Below are 19,934 nucleotides of genomic sequence, written 5' to 3' on the forward strand. Positions count from 1 at the left end.
TTACTACCCCTAAAAGATATGACGTTAACTTGGGCTTTGGGATTGGCTTCGGTTTGACCAGGAAAGACTCCCGGTGTTTGGGAAGATGTAGCCACTTGTTGGGCTATTTGAGCGATTTGAGTTTCAAGCATTTTAGAGTGAGTAGCAATAGAATCAACCTTGGTATTGAGCTTGGAAAGAGAATCATTCAGAAATCCAGTTTGGTTTTTAAGTTCCTGAAGTTGTTTGTTTTGGTTGGCAATAGAATTTTCCAACAAAATTTCCAAATTGGATTTTTGAGTGAATCTTTGGTTGTTTGCATAACCGGGTGGTGCTACTTGTCCATAGGGATTTTGGTTTTTATAAAAATTTTGATTTTGTCGCATCCCTTGGTTGTATTGAGCATAATTCATTTGCTCAACACCATTAATAGCACTACCTAGTTGGCAATCAACACCAGCATGACCAGCTATACCACATATTTCACAAGAAAGAGTAGATGCAGAATTGATAGCACTAACATTGAATTTTTCAAGTTTTTCAGTTAGTGTATCAATTTTAGAAGCAAGGTGATCATAGTTAGAGACTTCATGTATACCTGCCTCCTTTTTGGAGGGTGAAGAACTAGAGATGGCTCTCTCGTCGGTCCATTTGTAATGATTCTGAGCCATGTCTTCAATTAGGGCATACGCCTCCGTGTAGTTCTTGTTCATAAGTGCTCCACCTGCAGCTGCATCAACATACATCTTAGTGGTATAAGACAAGCCATTATAAAAAGTGTGGACTATAAGCCACTTCTCTAGGCCATGGTGGGGACAAAGTCTTAGCATTTCTTTGAAACGCTCCCACGCCTCATAGAGAGATTCCCCATCTTTTTGGTTGAACCGCGTGATTTGGTCTCTAAGTTTGGCGGTTTTAGATGGTGGAAAGAAACGGGCAAGGAATGCTTGCCTCATCTGATCCCATGAAGTAATGGAACCGACTTCGAGGGAATGGAACCAAGCGCTAGCTCTATCCCTTAAGGAAAAGGGAAAGAGATGAAGTCTTACGGCTTCTTGGTTCTCCTTCATGGTTCCACTAATTCGTAGGAAAACAGAGATGTGAAGATTGGGATCCTCAGTGGGGGATCCCGAGAATTGGTTTTGCTGCACCAAGTTAAGTAGGGCAGGCTTGATTTCAAAGTTGTCATCCTCAACCGTTGGGTACACTATAACAGCTTGTGGCTCAGCCGTAGACGGCGTTGCATACTCCTTGAGAGTGCGATTGGCCATGGCGGTGTTATTTTGTGCTGCTATCTTTCGTCTATGCAAATACCTTTCGATCTCGTTGATTATTACAACTCGATTTCTAGTTTTTCGCATAAAAGAATTGAGAACCCAAGAAGTTAATAATGACAGAAAAAAGTACAAAGTTAAAAATAAAAATAAAAAGAAAAGAGAAGGAAGAAGAGAGAATTCTAATCACTAAGAAAAAGCTAATTAAATTAGTTAATTCCCCGGCAGCGGCGCCAAAAACTTGATAGAGCCAAACCGCAAGCGCACGGCCTATCGAAGTAATAGTAGTAAGTAGAGTATCGTTCCGCTAGAGAGTTGGTCAATTTAATTAACTTTTAATGAATGATTAGAGGAGAGAAAGTTGATTAGAAAGGGTTTGATTGCTGAAGGTAAAAACAATAATAATAAAGGGGCCTTAGGATCATTGGTTCATCTTAATAACTAATCCTTCACTACACAAAACCTAAACTTCTAATTTCATGGTTTACACACTAATTTCTAAAGACCGGTTTCCCTTAGCCCCTCACCTTTCCGATGAAAGTCCGGTGAGAGTTTACTTCTAGCAACCAAACCTATTTTACTGACATGATTACTAGAAGATGCATAGAGGATTGAAACTACTCTTTGTCTCAATAGTTGCAAAGACTATTTCACTGTTTTGCAACTATTGTCTAGATTCACTTGTTCCAACATCAAAGCTCCGCTCTCGCTTTATGAATTGATGTTTGGGATGATGGATTAACGATTATCAAACCCTCCGCTTTCGCTTCCACAGTTTGATAATTGTTAATCCACGTTAAGACGGTGAATCTAGATTAGAAATTAGGGTTACATAGAAATTAGGGTTTAGACATGTTTTGTTTAGGATTGAGTCATTAGACTCCCCAATAATCCTAAGACTAAGAAGTCTACTCACTCATGTTCATCGTAGACATGGAGGAAGAAGAGAGAAATACGGTAAAATAAATTGCAAGAAAGTAAAAGGGAAAATAAAGACTTTTATTGAAATAGCAATTGAAATAAACAAAGTAAAGCATGATTGTTTATGGTGGAGAGCTACTCTATTTATAGCTTTACAATTGACTTGGAAACTAAGCAACTAAAAGGATAAAACGGTAAAGCCGCAACAGGGTAACTTGGCCTTGAAGAAAAAGCAGCAAAAGTGGTTTCTGGGACGGGCACGGCCGTGCCACATATTGGCACGGGCCGTGCCAAGCTTCTGGTAAGGGGAATTGTATTTTTGCCCCGTATCTTCGTATTCTTGCGCTGTATTTTGCTCCAGTCCTCTTTCTTTTGCTCCAAGGCACCTTCCATCATATATTTATTCCTAAAATAAAATAAAAGACAATTTGAAGTAAAATATTCTAAACTAAAATAAAATGCAATAAAATAAAATCAAATCTAAAATAAAACTAAACTAAATAAGGCAATAAATAATACTATCTATGACTCATCACTTTGGTGCACTGCATCACATCCAAGCACACCCACGCGCGAGAATCACCCTACACGTGTCCTCTAACCGTCATTAATCACACGCCGCAAAACCCGAAGGCTGTTATTCTCAACGCACTCCTATATAAGGGTGACATTGCTTCACCTTCAAAGTATGATTCACTTTTCTCAACACTTTCTACATGTAACACTCTAAACCCTTAAAGCGATAGTTTACGCAAATAATACAAACATACGAAGGATTTAGATGGTACTTCTTCAATAAATCCTAAAACATGCATACTAAATTTTTTAAAACATAGCAGCGGAATAAATCGTCTCAATACTTCATCAATAATAAAATAAATCTTCAAGTAGTCATGTCATCGTACTACATATATCATCATCAATACATAGTCTCAAAGATCCTTAACAATCCTAATAAACATACTCCGACAACTGACACCTAATCAGAGCCCTAAAGACTACGACCCCAAAAGCAATAGACGAGGTAGCATCCATGCTATCCTTAAGCAACTCGCCAAAAAAAGTAAATTATTCCTGCACACCGTCTGCCCATCCATACAAATAAGGTAGGACGTCAACCAAACGACCACTGGGGTTTAGTTCACATTTCATAATTAAGTATAATTAAATGAAAAAGAATGACATAGTTAATTTCAAATTGATTACGCAACTCAGCAACATTAATAGTCATCAAGCATACAAGTATAATAATCATACAAGCACACATTCAACATCTTCACATATTCACAATGCACGTAATTCACCAAGTTCACCAAGCACATAATCAATATGACACGTTTAATCAATTATCAAATGTATGCAATGCGCCTAGACACGACTCTATATGCATGCGGTACCTGTCGTCATCAAGGTCGTCACCTCAAGATACAAATGTATTATAATCGTTGTCATCTGAATACAAAGTATTATAGTCATCTTCGTTGGATATAAATATCATAGTCGTCTTCATTGGATATAAAATATCCTACTTATGAATGCATGAACATATGACTCAACAATGCATACGTTCAACAATAAATCGTCATCATTTTCGTCTTCATTTTCATACATGCATTCATCATCAATAATGTCATCATTTTGCATGTAATAATTCATCAACACAAATCATCATCATCATCATCATCATCATCATAAACATCATCATAATCAATCATCAACAACTAACACCTTAAGGAAACAATATCAATTCAAATTCACATTTCGCACAAAAATGCATGAGCAACAATGTCAAGACATCCATCACTTTGAACACCCAATTATGATTAATTCATCACCATTCTATCCAGTGACGGATCCAGCATTTTTGAATAGTGGGGGCACTATATTTAAAAATTTATAGCATTAATAATTGTTCACTACAATTATTCATATTATGGAAACTTTGAATGATATGTCTCTATAAAAATAAATAAACAATCATTTAACCAGACATCCCCTACTTGATTTCACATCTAATTCTTAATAATAGTTTGAGATATATGATGATAAGTGTGGGCCAAGAGAGAAATGATTTGTGATAAGTGTGATCCATGTGGTGAAAATGTCAACTATTGATACATTATACTACTAAAAAAATTGTTTCTAAAAATTTTGTGTGGGCATAAGCCCACAAATCCTACAACCTGAATCCGTCTCGGATTCTATCATATAAACATGAATTACATTCCACTTACAAGTTTGGGAATCATAAAACTCAATTTCGGTAAAGTTCGTCTATTTCGGTAAAATTGTCGATTTCCGAAATTCCACCCCCAAAATGAAGTTTCAAGTATCAATCATAGGCCCAAGACATCCCCACATATCACCTATTATCAAAAATACCCCACCCATACTATGCGTCCCTTATAGAGAGTCGATAGAACGATTTACTTTCACCTTATTTTTGGCAATAATTACATTAAAACGATAAAAAGTTATCGAGCTAAATTATAATCTTATTAATGGTAACTTTTTATCGTTGGGAAAACATTCACGGCATTTTTGTTTCACAAATTTACTTAAATTTCCAAAATCTCACAAGTTCGTCTCATTTTGAACATTTTTTTACCAATACTTTTCCTCAGGATTAAGCTGTGTTAAACCACTTATTAAAGCTCATTTAAACCATATTCAAGTAGGTATACGGGTTAGAGACTTTTAGATATGCAAACGGGGCCTTAAAACGCGAAAAATTCAAGTTCCGGGACCATACAACATGTGCACGGTCGTGCACAAAAAGCGCACGGTCCAGAGAGAGAGCACGGTTGTGTGCCCCCCGGGAGCAGACCTTGTGTTTTTCTACAGCAAACGCGCGTGCATTTTCGTGCTTAAAAATCCGTCCGTAATTCCGATTTCGGTCCCGTTTTCACTGTTTTGTCGGTAACTCTTAGACCTATAATTCTCTCCCCAAAAATATAGCGTTTCAATTCAAAAAGAAATTAATTTCAACCAGCCAAAATGACTTATTTTCAAAAGTTCTTAAAATCGATTTTTCCGCTTAAAACCCATTTCCTCCCAAACGATTCCTCACCCAAACTTATTAATCAAAAACAGAAGTTCACCATACTCCAATTTATCATATTCAATTATTCAACTCATTAAAAATCATCAAAAACCATAATTCAACTCAATTCATCATTTTCACCAAAATCACAAAATCTCAACAACACAACAACAACTTAATCACAAAAACACAATTTGGAATACCCAAAGCATGAATTGGCACCAACAACATAACTCAACTACAATCTAAACATAAATTCATGAGTTCATCGACAATCAACAACAACATCACTTTTCGTCATTTTAAGCCAAAAGTTCAACATAATCACTTTAACACATATTCATCATGAAGTTTAAGCATAATCAACAAGTTTATGACCAATTTCACATACCCAAATTTAGCTTCAAATAAGGAGCACAAAAATTGACATTAAAATTCACAAAAGTCACAATTCACAAATAAGCACTTATTCACATAAGTAAAGAAAAAGATTATAGCTTAATTGTGAGAAAGGTTATATCCCCCTTACCTCTAGGTTTTGATTCTACCAACTTAAGCTTCAATTTAGCTCCTAGATCTTCAACCTCAAGCTTTCTCTCTCTAGCTTCTTCTTATTTCCTCTTGATATACTTTCTCTGTCTACCTCTCTCAAAATATGTTGTGAAGTGAATGAATGAATGTAAACCTAGTTTTCCTCATAAGCGTTATGTTTATATACCACCATCCAATTGGGCTAGGTTTCAAATTATCATAATGGTCCTAACATCCTTGCTAATTAATTCTCAAAAGTTACTACTCACTTAAACCGTTAAAACATAGAATAGTTACCATCTCTAAATAATTATCCCAACTCACTAGTAACTTGGTAAAAAGAATCATTCTCACCAAAATGCCAAAAAATAAATTTCTTAATAAAATGACTAATTTACCCCTTACTCTTCAAAAGACCAAAATACCCCCTAAACTAAAAATGACTAAAATACCCTTGTAGGCCAAAAATTCACCAATCCCGAATAAAATACACACAGAGACAATTAATCATACATAAATACATATAAACATATATAATAAATAATTGAAATAATTCTAGCTAAAAACGGGCTGTTAGAAATCTCTCCTAAAAAAAAAAAAAAAACCCTCCTCGGAAATTACCTAGAAAACAACTCCGGATACTCTTCGATTTCCAGGTAGCACTGTCACCAGTTGGTCCAATCCAAATCACCTTCACCAAGACATTCTCTTTCCCTCTTAAGCGCTTCACTTCCCGATCTTCAATCCTAACTGGTCAAGTCTCAACAATCAAATTATCTCGTACCTCCAAATTATCCACTTGAATCACATGGGACGAATCATACACATACTTCCTCTGTTGAGATACATGAAACACATCATAAAGATTCGATAACGACGGCGGTAATGCAATCCGATACGGTACAACCCCAACCTTCTCAACAATCTCAAACGGTACAACAAAATGCGGTGTCAACTTCCGATACTTCAAAGCACGTCCAACACCGGTTACATGATTCACTCTCAAGAACACGTGATGACCAACTTGAAAGTCAATATCTTTTCTCCTCTTATCATGATAACTTGAAATTCATGATCACTCTCAAGAACGCTCTAATCTTATCTTGAATCATTTTCACCTGTTTCGTTGTCATTTACACGACTTCTGGTCCTAACAAAGCGCTCTATCATGACTCAAACCAACAGAACGACGTCCTACACCTCTGTCCATACAAAGCCTCAAACGGTGTCATCCCGATACTAGAATGAAAATTGTTGTTGTAAGTAAACTCAATCAACGGTAAACATTCAGCTCAACTTACACCTTGTTCCAAAACACATGCTTTCAACAAATCTTCCAAACTCTGAATAGTCTTCGTCGTCTGCCCATCAGTATGAGGATGATATACAGAACCCAGTCTCAACTTAGTTCCCAAAGACGCTAGCAAACTCTCACAAAACTTAGAAGTAAACCTCAGATCTCGATCAGACACAATGCTAGATGGAATACCATGCCATCTGACAACCTGCTCAATGTAGATCTCCGCCAACCTCGCCACAGACATACCGGTTTTGCTAAGAATAAAATGTGCCTACTTCGTCAACCGATCAACAATCACCCAAATCGAATCAAATCCTTTCCCATTTTTCAGCAACGCTCCGACAAAATTCATAGAGATACTATCCCACTTCGACTCAGACACAAACAACGGTTGCATCAATCCTGACAGCTTCTGATGTTCAATCTTAGAATTCTGACAAACCAAACAAGTATACACAAACTCTGCGATATCCTTCTTCATTCAAAGGCCACCAAAAGAACCTCTTCAAATCCTGATACATCTTTGTTGCTCCTAGATAATACTCTGACTACTCTTGTGACCCTCTTCCAAAATCTGCTTCTTAAGTTCAAGTACATTTGGTACACAAAATCGATCATGAAACATCAAAACGTCATTCTCATCTAATCTGAAATCCACACTCTTACCTTGATTAACCAACACCACACAATCCATAAGTTCCAAATCTTTCTTCTGACCATTCTTAATGTCTTCCAAAATATTACTTGTCAGCTTCAACATTCCCAACTTCACACCACTCGGCGTCAGCTCACTAACCAAAACTCAATCCCGAAACTGCTCAATCAACTCCAACTCGTTAACCATCAAAGCTGACATATGCAACGACTTCCTACTTAAAGCATCCTCCACCACATTTGCCTTCCCTGGATGATGACTTAACTGAAAATCATAATCCTTAAGAAATTCCAACCACCTTCTCTGCCTCATATTCAACTCCTTCTAATTAAACAGGTATTTCCAAATCTTGTGGTCACTGAACACTTCAAACTTAGAACCATACAAATAATGCCTCCAAATCTTCAACACATACACCTTTGCTGCCAATTCCAAATCATAAGTCGGATAATTATTCTCATGCACTTTCAACTGTCTCGACGTATGAGCCAACCCTGGCGATTTTGCATCAACACACCACCAAGAACCATCTTAGAAGCGTGACAATACACGACAAACGATTCCTTTGGATTCAGCAAAATCAACACTGGCGCTGAAGTTAACCTCTTCTTCAACTCTTGGATACTCTTATCGCACTTAGCATCCCAAACATACACTTGTCCTTTCCGAGTCAACCGCGTCAACGGTAAATCCAATCTCTCAAAGATACAAATACCTTTATTTTCCAACACCTAAACAATTCCATTGAAGTAATCTCTAAAAGTCAACTATGACGCATATTCAATGCAATTATTTGAATTTTCTTCCATAACTCACTCCCAACTACTTCATTTGGGCTGGCATAAACATCCGTAAAGTACCAACTCTTTACTTTCGTGAAGCAAATTTTCAAATGCATGAATTGAGACTTTTGAGCTCAAAAAAATAAGGCTCAAATAAACCCTTAAAATTCCTTAAATATATCATCTTAGTATAGATCCTTTGAATTAAATACATGTAAATAAAAGGAAATATATAGGAAGTAATCCTCACCATTGATGCTTGGCCATGACCATAGAAGGAATTCTTGCTTAAAAAATATTAGTTTTCCAAGAGATATCATGTCAGTATTAAGAACTGGTCAAGGGACATGATTCATATACCACCTGAGATAGTGTTAAAACGATCATTAGTACTGTTAAAGACAGTGAAGATTAAGTTGGTTACTATGACTTGCTCAGCAAGTTTCATTGTGTAACTAATTAGTAGCTTAACAAATTACAGCTGTAATAGTTAGTAAGTAGTTAGTTACTTAAGAGTTAAGTAACCATGGTTGAGTTAGTGTATGATATGTTCTATATATACCTATGAGTAGCTCAATTGTAAAACAATTTTTTTCCACATGAAATAATATACACAGTTTCTTTAGTTTCTCTCTTTCTTCTTCATCCTTGCTCATTGCAAGCTTGATTTGTATTTTCATGGAGTTTGAGATTATCCTTTAACATGGTATCAGTCGCATACCGTATCTCAACTCTATTTTTTCTTCCGTTGCGTTTCACCTCTATTTTTTCTTTCTCATTTTCTTGCTTTGATTCTGTTTTGTGAATTTTCTTCTTCTTACTTCGTTTTTCGGTTACGATTCATTCTTGATCATAACCGATTCTTTCATCTCTGTTTCGCCCCATTAATTCGTTACACTTCTTCATTTTTTTTGCTTCTTACATCATCATGTCTGATGCAAGCTCTTCCGGTAGCGTTCATGGCGATTACGCCATTCCCAAGAACAAGGGTTACCAAACTGATACGTTGAGTCCATATTTCATGCATCCAAACGAAAATCCTGGTGCTGTTTTATTTACTCTTCTTCTTTTAGGCGACAATTATCATTCTTGGTCTCGTTCCATGCAAGTTGTGTTACGATCCAAGCATAAACTGCACTTCAATAATGGTGCACTTCCAAGACCGAGTGATGATGATCATGATTCCATAGCTTGGGATCGTTGTAACACAATGATCATGTCATGGTTAAGCAATTCTGTTGATCCTGAAATTTCTCAGAGCATCTTGTGGATGGATACTGCATTAGAAATCTGGAATGAACTCAAAGAAAGATTTTATCAAGGTGATATCTTTCGTATCTCAGATCTTCAAGAAGAAATTTACACTCTGAAACAAGGTGAAAGTTCTATCTCCTCTTATTATACTAAAATGAAGAAACTTTGGCAAGAACTAGACAATTTCAGACCCATTTCCACTAGTAATTGTGTGGATGATTGCAAAGCCATTGCAAAGATGCGCGAGTATAAAGACTCTGATTAGGATATACGTTTTCTCAAGGGTTTAAATGAGCAATTTTCAGTTGTTGGGTCACAGATTATGTTGATGGTTCCTCTTCCCAGTATTGGTAAAGTTTATTCTTTACTGGTTCAGCAAGAAAGACAGGTTGTTGTCCCATTAGATGAATTCAAGCTGTTAGCTGTTTCCAATAATTCTTTTGCTGGGAATTCCTCATCTGGTAGAGGTAATATGCATGCTTCTCGTGGTAGAGGTGATAGGGGAGGAAGGTCTTCATATGGTAGAGGTAAAGGAATCAGGGCTTGTTCCTTTTGTGGAAAATCTAACCACACTGTTGAAACTTGTTTTAAGAAATATGGCTATCCTCCTCATTATCAGCAAGAAAACTCCATCAAAAACTGCACAAATGTTAGTGGTAATGAAGAAGAGCAGAATTCTGGAAATTTTGAAGATGATCAGAATGAATCTACAGCTGAGAAATTCTCCCTTACTTCTGAGCAACACAAAGCTTTGCTAGCACTTTTACAAAATTCAAGCACTTTGCCATCTCATAGTTTGAATCATATCACCACCACTCCTGCATCACACACATGTATTATCTGCACAATCCCTATTTTACCAAAATCTGATGTTTTCATTCTTGATTCAGGAGCCACAGACCATGTTTGTCATTCTTTAAAAAAAATTCAATGCATGAAGAGAGTTGCACCTATAAACATCAAGTTACCCAATGGTTCCGTTGTTTCTACAACCTTAGTAGGCACCATAGCTTTTACTTCTGAATTTTATCTCACTGATGTGCTCTATTTCCCACAATTTTCATTCAACCTTATGTCCATTCCTAAACTAATCAAAAATCTACACTGCGCATTCTTTTTTGATGACACAAGGTGTTTGATATAGGCAAAGCATTCCCAGAAGATGATTGGTGCAGCTGAGTTGGAGGATGGATTGTATTTGGTCAAGACACCTTTAGTTAGTATAGTGCATACTCCTCATTTACATTGTATCAATAATGTCAAAAATATGACTTTGAATAAAGATTGTAATCTGTGGCATATGCGTTTTGGGCATGCTTCACATGACAAGTTGATTGTAATAAAGAAAAATTTTCCTTGTGTTTCCATTAGTAATTCTTTTGATCCTTGTGATATTTTCTTTTATGCTAAACAAAAAAGGCTTCCCTTTCCTTTAAGTTCTCATAAATCTAGTAAAGTTTTTGATTTAATTCACATGGATATTTGTGGCCCTCTGGCCATCACTTCCATGTTTGGTTTCAAATATTTTCTTACCATTGTTGATGACAAAAGCAGACTCACTTGGGTTTACCTGATGAAACTCAAATCAGAGACTGCTTCCATCATAAAATCTTTTGTTAACTTGGTTCAGACTCAGTTTAACTCAAAAATAAAAACCATCAAAACTGATAATGGTCAAGAATTTCTCTTAAAAGATTTTTACAATGCCACAGGCATATTACACCAAACATCTTGTGTCAGCACCCCTCAACAAAATGGCATAGTGGAGAGAAAGCATCAACATATACTTGGAGTTGCTAGATCTCTCTTATTTCAATCTAATCTGCCAAAAACTTTTTGGGCTCATGCCATTGGTCATGCTGTACACATTATCAATAGATTACCTTCACCTTTTTTATCTCAAAAGTTCCCCTTTCAAATTGTCTATGATTGTTTACAAGATATTAGTTCCCTCAAAGTGTTTGGGTCTTTATGCTTTGCTTCTACTCTTCAAGCCAATAGACATAAATTGGATTCCAGGTCAAGAAAATGCGTTTACTTAGGGTATAAGCAAGGTGTTAAAGGTCATATTTTGTTTGATTTACTTAACAAAGAAATTTTCATCTCTAGAGATGTTATATTTTTTGAACATATTTTTCCCTATCAATCAACTGTGCCATCTGATAGTGCCTCTAAACCTGCATATTCTACTTCTGCACAGTCTTTATTTGATGATAGTATTCCTGATCATAATCATAATCATTATCATTCACTAACACATCATGCATCAAATAATTCACCATCCATTCCTCCTACATCCACATCACCTTCATTAAATGATCATTCATCTGATTCACTTGATCATATGAATGCATCTGAATCGACTGCATCTTATTCTCACTCTTCTTCTGAATCCCATAATGCTTCCCCAATGCATAACACCCCAATCATCAGAAAATCTTCTAGAATTCACAAACAACCTGCATATCTAGAAGCATATCATTGTAATTTTCTTAGCAATACAATTCATCATCCACCTCTTCCTGCTTCATCATCATCTGCTGAATCTTGTAAGTACCCCTTATATTCATACTTGTCTTATCAACAACTCTCTTCTGCACACAAACATTTTACCCTATCCATATCTTCTAACCCTGAACCTACAAACTATGATGATGCAATGTGTGATGAAAATTGGAAAAATGCTGTCAAAGTGGAGTTAGAGGCATTGAACAAGAACAACACATGGACATTAACTTCATTGCCTGCTCATAAGAAAACCATTGGTTGCAATGGATTTTTAAACTCAAGCTTCATGCTAATGGCACCATTGAGAGATATAAGGCCAGACTTGTTGCTAAAGGTTTCACACAGACAGAAGGGATTGATTATATGGACACATTCAGTCCAGTGGTAAAAATGACAACCATTATAGTCCTTCTTTCTATTGCTGCTTCTCAAAATTGGCCCCTTTACCAACTTGATGTCAATACTGCCTTCCTTCATGGTGATCTCAATGAAGAAGTGTACATGCAGCCCCCTCCTGGTCTTACTCTATCTGCTCCTAATCAAGTGAGTAAATTGCAAAGATCACTTTATGGATTGAAACAGGCAAGCAGAAAATGGAACCCCAAACTCACTGAAACATTGCTTTCTTCAGGATATATGCAGTCTAAAGCAAATTACTCTCTTTTCACTAAGAAATATGTTCATGGTTTCACTGTCATTCTAGTGTATGTAGATGATTTGGTCTTAGGGGGGACTTATGTTACTGAAATCCAACAAATTAAGACCCTATTGGACAAAAAATTCAGTATCAAAGATCTAGGAACTCTGAAATATTTTCTAGGATTTGAAGTTGCAAGATCACAAACTAGAATCACTTTATGTCAGAGAAAATACACTCTAGATCTCTTACAAGATGTTGGTCTCTTAAGTTCAAAGCCTTGTCCTACTCCTATGCAACCACAACTCCAATTACACAAGACTTCTGGAGAACCCCTATCTGAATCAACCACATATAGAAGACTGATTGGCAAACTACTATATTTGACCACTCCAGACCAGAAATAGCTTACGCTGTGAGTAAATTGAGCCAATTTTTAGATGCTCCCACCACTGAGCATATGCTTGCAGTGTTACATGTTCTTAAGTTTCTTAAAAACAATCCTGACCAAGGTTATTCTTCAATTCCTCTTCATCTCTAACTCTGAAGGGCTTTTCTGATTCTGATTGGGGAGCATGCCAAGACACCAGAAGATCTACAACTGGCTTCTGTTTCTTCCTTGGCAAGTCACTTATAAGCTGGAAAAGTAAAAAGCAATCTGTGGTTTCAAGGTCTTCATCAGAAGCTGAGTATAGAGCTCTTGCTCAAGCTACTTGTGAAGGACAATGGCTCCTTCACTTGTTGAAGGATTTTCAAATACCTCATCCACCAACCATCATTCTCTATTGTGACAATAAATCAGCTTTACACATAGCAGCAAACCCTATGTTTCATGAGAGAACAAAACACATAGAGATGGATTGTCATGTAGTTAGAGATAAAGTACAAGAAGGTGTCATTCATCTACTGCCAGTATCATCTAAGGAACAAGTTGCTGACATACTGACAAAATCATTGCATCCTGGTCCTTTCAATAATCTTCAAAGCATGCTTGGCATGATTGACATCTATTCCAGCTTGAGGGGGGCTGTTAAAGACAGTGAAGATTAAGTTGGTTACTATTACTTGCTCAGCAAGTTTCATTGTGTAACTAATTAGTAGCTTAACAAATTACAGCTGTAATAGTTAGTTAGTTAGTAGTTAGTTACTTAAGAGTTAAGTAACCATGGTTGAGTTAGTGTATGATAGGTTCTATATATACCTATGAGTAGCTCAATTGTAAAACAGTTTTTTTCCACATGAAATAATATACACAGTTTCTTTAGTTTCTCTCTTTCTTCTTCATCCTTGCTCATTGCAAGCTTGATTTGCATTTTCATGGAGTTTGAGATTATCCTTTAACAAGTACCGTTGTATTATTATAATAAAAGGGTCATGCTAACTTGTAGCTTTAGGGCCTATGTTAAACATCAACGTCATTTTATTAATGGTAAGAATTTATTGAAAAAAAAATAATATTAAACATTTTGAACAGTAAATTAACACAATTTTCAATACATTATTTCTAATAGTGGAATTCTTAACATGTGTCATTGGGACACAAGTTAACATTTCCCTTATAATAATAATTATACCCCTTTTACAATTATTATTTGGAAAAACCTAAACAAATTGATCACTACTAAATTTAAGAACAAAACCAATACATTTAGGAAGAAGTCAAAAACTTATGACAAGGAATTATATAGAAATTTTAGTCATCTTTTAGAGTAGTAGTTATAGTTATGATATTTTAGTCAAGAATCAAGAAGAAAAGTCACGAAATCAAACGTTCAACTTCTACCAAGATTGCGTCTCTTGAATTTTGTGACACGCGTTTCACAAAATTCAAGAGAACTAGCAAACGTTCAGCTCTGTCCAAATTGTGTTGCGGGCAATCAACCCCTCATCACGAGCAGTTGATAAAAAACAATAAGTTCAGCCACGTCAAGGCTCACCTCGCAAGAGAATTTATCCCGTCGTGGGCCGACCTTCCATAAAATGTTTGGAAACATGCGCCTATATATACATGTCCCTTAGCTTAGTGAAAAAAATCACCTTTTGACTAGCAGGAAATGGCGAAAGTGCGATTTAGGGGAACCCATAAGCGATCTGGAGCACTTTTGAAACTGGGAATCATCACTGGTGATTCTTTTCTTATTTTTGTCTATTCATATACTTTAATATGTCTTTAGATAACATGAGTAGTGGAATCACTCTGAGTTAGGTGATGACTAAATTTGACAAGTGCATCAAACCGTTTTCAAGTAATAAAGTAGTAAGTAAAATCGTCTCCATATGGATTGTCGTTTCAACTATGCTACTTGCTAAACTTATGAAAACAATTAATAATAATCAAATAAATAAGGGGAGTTTGAAAGTTTGATTTGATTGCACAAAACAGTTGAGTTTAATATAGAAAAGTAAATAGTTTTTTTACTACTGAGTTTATCGGTGGTTAAGATTCTTTGAATCCCCTCTATTTCTTTGTTGGATTAAAGACAAACAATTATCAGTCATGAGACAGGGGTTTATTTAAGTGATGAGTTTGTGGGATTTTAGTGTCCCTCCCTCTACCTGTCAAATTGCTATGTTGATCACAATAAGGTTATACGAGTTTTACGAGATATACCGTTGTTAATTGTATATGGTATGTATGTTTGTAAGGTTGTTAAGGTGGATACTTACTCTTTTAGAGGTAATTGAAACATAAACAGTTGGGATTCCTAAATTGTCGTTTAAAAGATCGACCTATGCTTACGAATCTTAGAAGTACACCACATACCCTGAATGGTCCTTAGTAGATTAAATGTATAGGCTTAACTCTATCTTATTGTGGGGACAAAATAAAGTTTATAGTGCTATGTTCGAAAAATTGACTAGAAATGTCTTTTGCTGCCCCCTATTTTTAGGGTAGCACTTGGGTGTCATTGGTACCTTTGTTCCTATCTATCTCCTAACCGCTCATTCTCTCTTATCTAAATAATTTATTTTAATCATTCATTCCTCATTCACTCTAATTTAAAATGAATCAATGGCACCAATGGTATGTCACCCAAGTATTTCCCTTATTTTTAGGTTTAGTTAAGAGGCTCTAGGTATGCCAGACTCCCTGTATCTTAGGTGCCAGTGTTTTTAGGTTGTTTTTTTTTGTTGAGGTGTTCCACTTTTTGGCGCTTGTGTTTTTCTTTTGCCTATCCACGAGGGTTTATGTGTCTTACACTACCTCGACGAGAATAATGTTTGCCATTTCAAAAAAAAAAAAAAAAAGAGAAAAGATTCCCTGTATCTTAGATGAGTCTAGATGCAAGACATATGACAAAATTAAATTTAAGGGTTGAGATTTGTTTAATAAAAATAAAATAAAAAAGCATTGTCATCAGTTTCTGTCTTCTTCTGTTATTGTTTTCCTCTCCCATCTGCTCTTGTGATTGTAAACCTCCACCCACCGCGACCCACAACCTCCTATCGCTGCCATCACCTCCCATTTTAATCATGCTCATTTAATCATCTTTGATTTTGCAGATTTCTCTTTCAGTTATTCTCTAATTTTGCAGATTTTGAATGTCTAAACTGTGGAGTGGCGATGGATTTACTTACGACGGCAACAGTGAGACGACGATGGGAGGAAGAGGGGGCGATGAGGGGCAACAACGGCAATGGCGGCGGTGAGGTGGAGGTTGTTGGTGAGGAGAGGGAGAGGACGAGTGGTGGTTGTGGAAGAAGAAGAGAGAGCGTGAGAAGAAGAAACTATTTTTTATTAAATTAAATAAATACATAATCTTATATTTTATTCTAAATCTCAACCGTTTAATTTAATTTTGTCACTTGTCTTGCATCCAAGATGGACTAAAAGAAGCATACGTGAACTCCAAAACCTTTGCCTAACCAGTTTTATCAAATAGTATAAAATCAAGCAATTAGTCAACACTAACGGAAAAAATATTTATGTATTTTATTATTTGTAAATATTAAATTAAATAATTGATTTAAACATTATTAGAAAGTGTTTTCTTAATCCCCAAGTTTTACTAAAATAATTTGAAACGCTATCAGAAATATTTTAGTGCACAATCTGAAATATATTGGTATACAATCTAATATATTTTAGTACTTTGATCTAAAATATTTTGATACTCAATATAATATATTTTTGTGCTCAATATGATATATTAATACTCAATTTGACGTAATTTTGCACTATATTAGAATTACTTGTTCCAAAAGTTTCTCACAAATGAGTTGTAAATTTTCTCTATAAATAGAGAATTCGCATAGCTCATTCCACACACCGAAAAAGAATTCTATTGAGTTGTCGAAAATTCTTTTTCTCTTTCTCTTCTCCCTCTTTCCAAACCACTTTTTCCCTTTCTTATCTCTCTTTTCGGAATTAAGAGTGTTCTTAAGACCATATACCTTCTTAGATATAATGGTCTTAAGAGTACAATTCCTTCAATAATCTATGTCCAAATGATGGAAAAAGAAATTCACTTGAAGTTTTGCAAATGACCTCTTCTCCCTCTTTCCAAACCACTTTTTCCCTTTCTTATCTCTCTTTTCGGAATTAAGAGTGTTCTTAAGACCATATACCTTCTTGGATATAATGGTCTTAAGAGTACAGTTCCTTCAATAATCTATGTCCAAATGATGGAAAAAGAAATTCACTTGAAGTTTTGCAAATGACCTATCTGCCTAAATATGAGTGCCATACATCACATGTCTCTCAAATTGTTTCCTTCAAAAACAAATGTGTCTCCGTTAGGTTTTCAATTATTAGTGATCTTTCATGATATTAAATGAGTTCTAACATGTACATGTGTTATATGCTTGTTGTTGAAAAAAATAGATTGTGAGAAAAGCTACTCCTAATAGCTTTCATTTTAGGGTCAAAATAGATTTTTTTTGATAAAATGATTTTTCTAAAAATCCTAAACAAACACTTAAAAATGAAAAAAGTGATTTTTTTAAGGGAAAAAATAGATTTTTTTTGGAAAAAATCTGAAACAAACGGGCCCTAATTTGGCACGTAGAAGCTGATTCATTTCTCCTCTTTTAGAGGCAATAACAAAGGTTTCTTTCCGTTCTCGTTCTCATTGACGCGTCCCCATTTATTTTCTTTCCTTTTATATTTTTTGAGCTCTCGAGAGGAAACATTGGTGTTTTTAGGTTGAAATCTCTTCTCTCATATAACAAAACTCCCCATTCTAATGCTCCAGAAAACAGGTTGTGGTTCGCAAACAGTCAGGTAAACCATAAACACCAGAAGGATACCCGAGGTAATGAAAATGTTACAATTTTTTAATTATTATTTATTTTAAAGTATCTTATTATATTTAATTCAATTTGTTCATATTGTAAAAATTATTTCTTTTACCAAACAAAATAATTTCTTTTGTACTATATAAAAATCCAAGTGTTTGTTCTTTTTCATCAGATATGAAATACTTTAGAAATATTTTCTACACATTTAATTCTTATTTGAAATAAGATATCATGTTTAATCATATTTAAATTACTTCAAAACCAAGATTTATGATCACCTATTATTTATGAATCTGGATACATTTCCATATATAGTAGAATGAATGATATATAGGACATGTCTTTCGATCAATCGACTCATATCATTGCCACAAGCATCAACAACATAGAAATAACTGCAATGTTCTTTTCCATAACTGGTATTGACACAAAAATCCAGAACTACAAATGCAAAAGGTTTAAATTTCTTTCAAGATATAATTTTTTTAGTTTGGTGATGTTTCTGGATTTTTACTAACATGTTTTGTGTCAATACCAGTTATGGAAAAGAACATTGCAGTTATTATTTCTATGTTGTTGATGCTTGTGGCAATGATATGAGTCGATTGATCAAAAGACAAGCCCGACATATCATTGATTCTACTAGATATGAAATGTATCCAGATTCATAATTAATAGGTGAGCATATATTTGACAAGACAAAAATTAAAAAGGTGAAATTTGTTCAGTTATACTTGGCAACATGATTAGGACTTTGCTATTATTTACTTCAAGAAATCTTGGTTTTGAAGTACTATCACAGTTAATGCTTTTGTCAGCTACTAATGAAATGTTTTTCCACACTTGATTTTAAAAACTCCTATAAATGTACATTATCCGTATATAACAAGGAAGACCAATTGGTAGCCGACTGCTTCTATTTTTAGATCACATACTAGGGTTTTTTTTTTAATTTTTTTTTTTTATGATTTACTTATATATCGATAAAGTTAATATTTTTTAAGATAGTTGATATATGGATAAACGTTTATTTGGTTTTTTTGATTTAATGAATGTGAATTAGATATATTTGGTTTTGGGGAAAAAATGTTTCCATTTAGGCCTACTGGACCATTGAATAGTTCTTCTCTAAACCGAAAAAAGCCTCGTCGGAGCTGCTTCTTGCTACAAGATCGCGTCTTGGTCTTACGATCGCTTCCAGAATGTTGTAACACACCGTTCTACAACGACACCATTTCATGGCCACGAACAACCACACCATCTCGAAGCCCTACAACGACACCATTTCATGGCCACGAACAACCACACTATCTCGAAGCCCTCAAACAGAATGTGAAACTCTACAATAATGGCTTACAGTTTCACATTCAGTTTGAGGACTTCGAGATGATTTGGTTGTTGGTGGCTTTGAAATGGTGTTCTCGAATAACGGTATGTCACATTCAAGGAATCAGTGGTCAGACCAAGATGCGCTCTTGCAGCGGAATGCAGCTCTAGCAATACTTTTTCCGGTTTGGGTCTAGTGGGCTTAAATGAAAACATGTTTTCCCCAAAACCAAGTATCTGTAATTCACACTCATATAATTAAACCAAGAAATCTCAATGAACATTTAGCCATGTATCGACTATCTTAATCAACATTAACTTAATCAATATACAAGTAAATTGTAAAGACAATGCCTAGTTTGTGATCTGAAAATAGAAATAGTTTGCCACCAATTGGTCTTCTTTGAATTTACGTATATAACTTTAACGTAAGTTATTTGAAATTTATTGGAGTTTTTAAAATCAAGCGTGGGAAAAATTGCA

The 19,934-nt window shown here is 35.3% G+C and overlaps 1 non-coding gene and 1 pseudogene across 1 annotated transcript; both read left to right on the forward strand.

Annotated features, from left to right (window-relative positions):
• The first annotated feature begins 780 nt into the window (after positions 1-780).
• LOC146899958 (small nucleolar RNA R71) lies at positions 781-887 on the forward strand. Its single transcript, XR_015024307.1, has one exon. It is a non-coding gene; the product is annotated as a small nucleolar RNA R71 (small nucleolar RNA).
• An 8,526-nt stretch (positions 888-9,413) lies between these two features.
• On the forward strand, positions 9,414-12,635 carry LOC146899959 (uncharacterized; annotated as a pseudogene).
• The last annotated feature ends 7,299 nt before the right edge of the window (positions 12,636-19,934 follow it).

Source organism: Medicago sativa, chromosome 8 (assembly GCF_051527215.1).
Source record: "Medicago sativa cultivar Bolivia chromosome 8, Bolivia_mono, whole genome shotgun sequence".
NCBI lineage: Eukaryota > Viridiplantae > Streptophyta > Magnoliopsida > Fabales > Fabaceae > Medicago > Medicago sativa.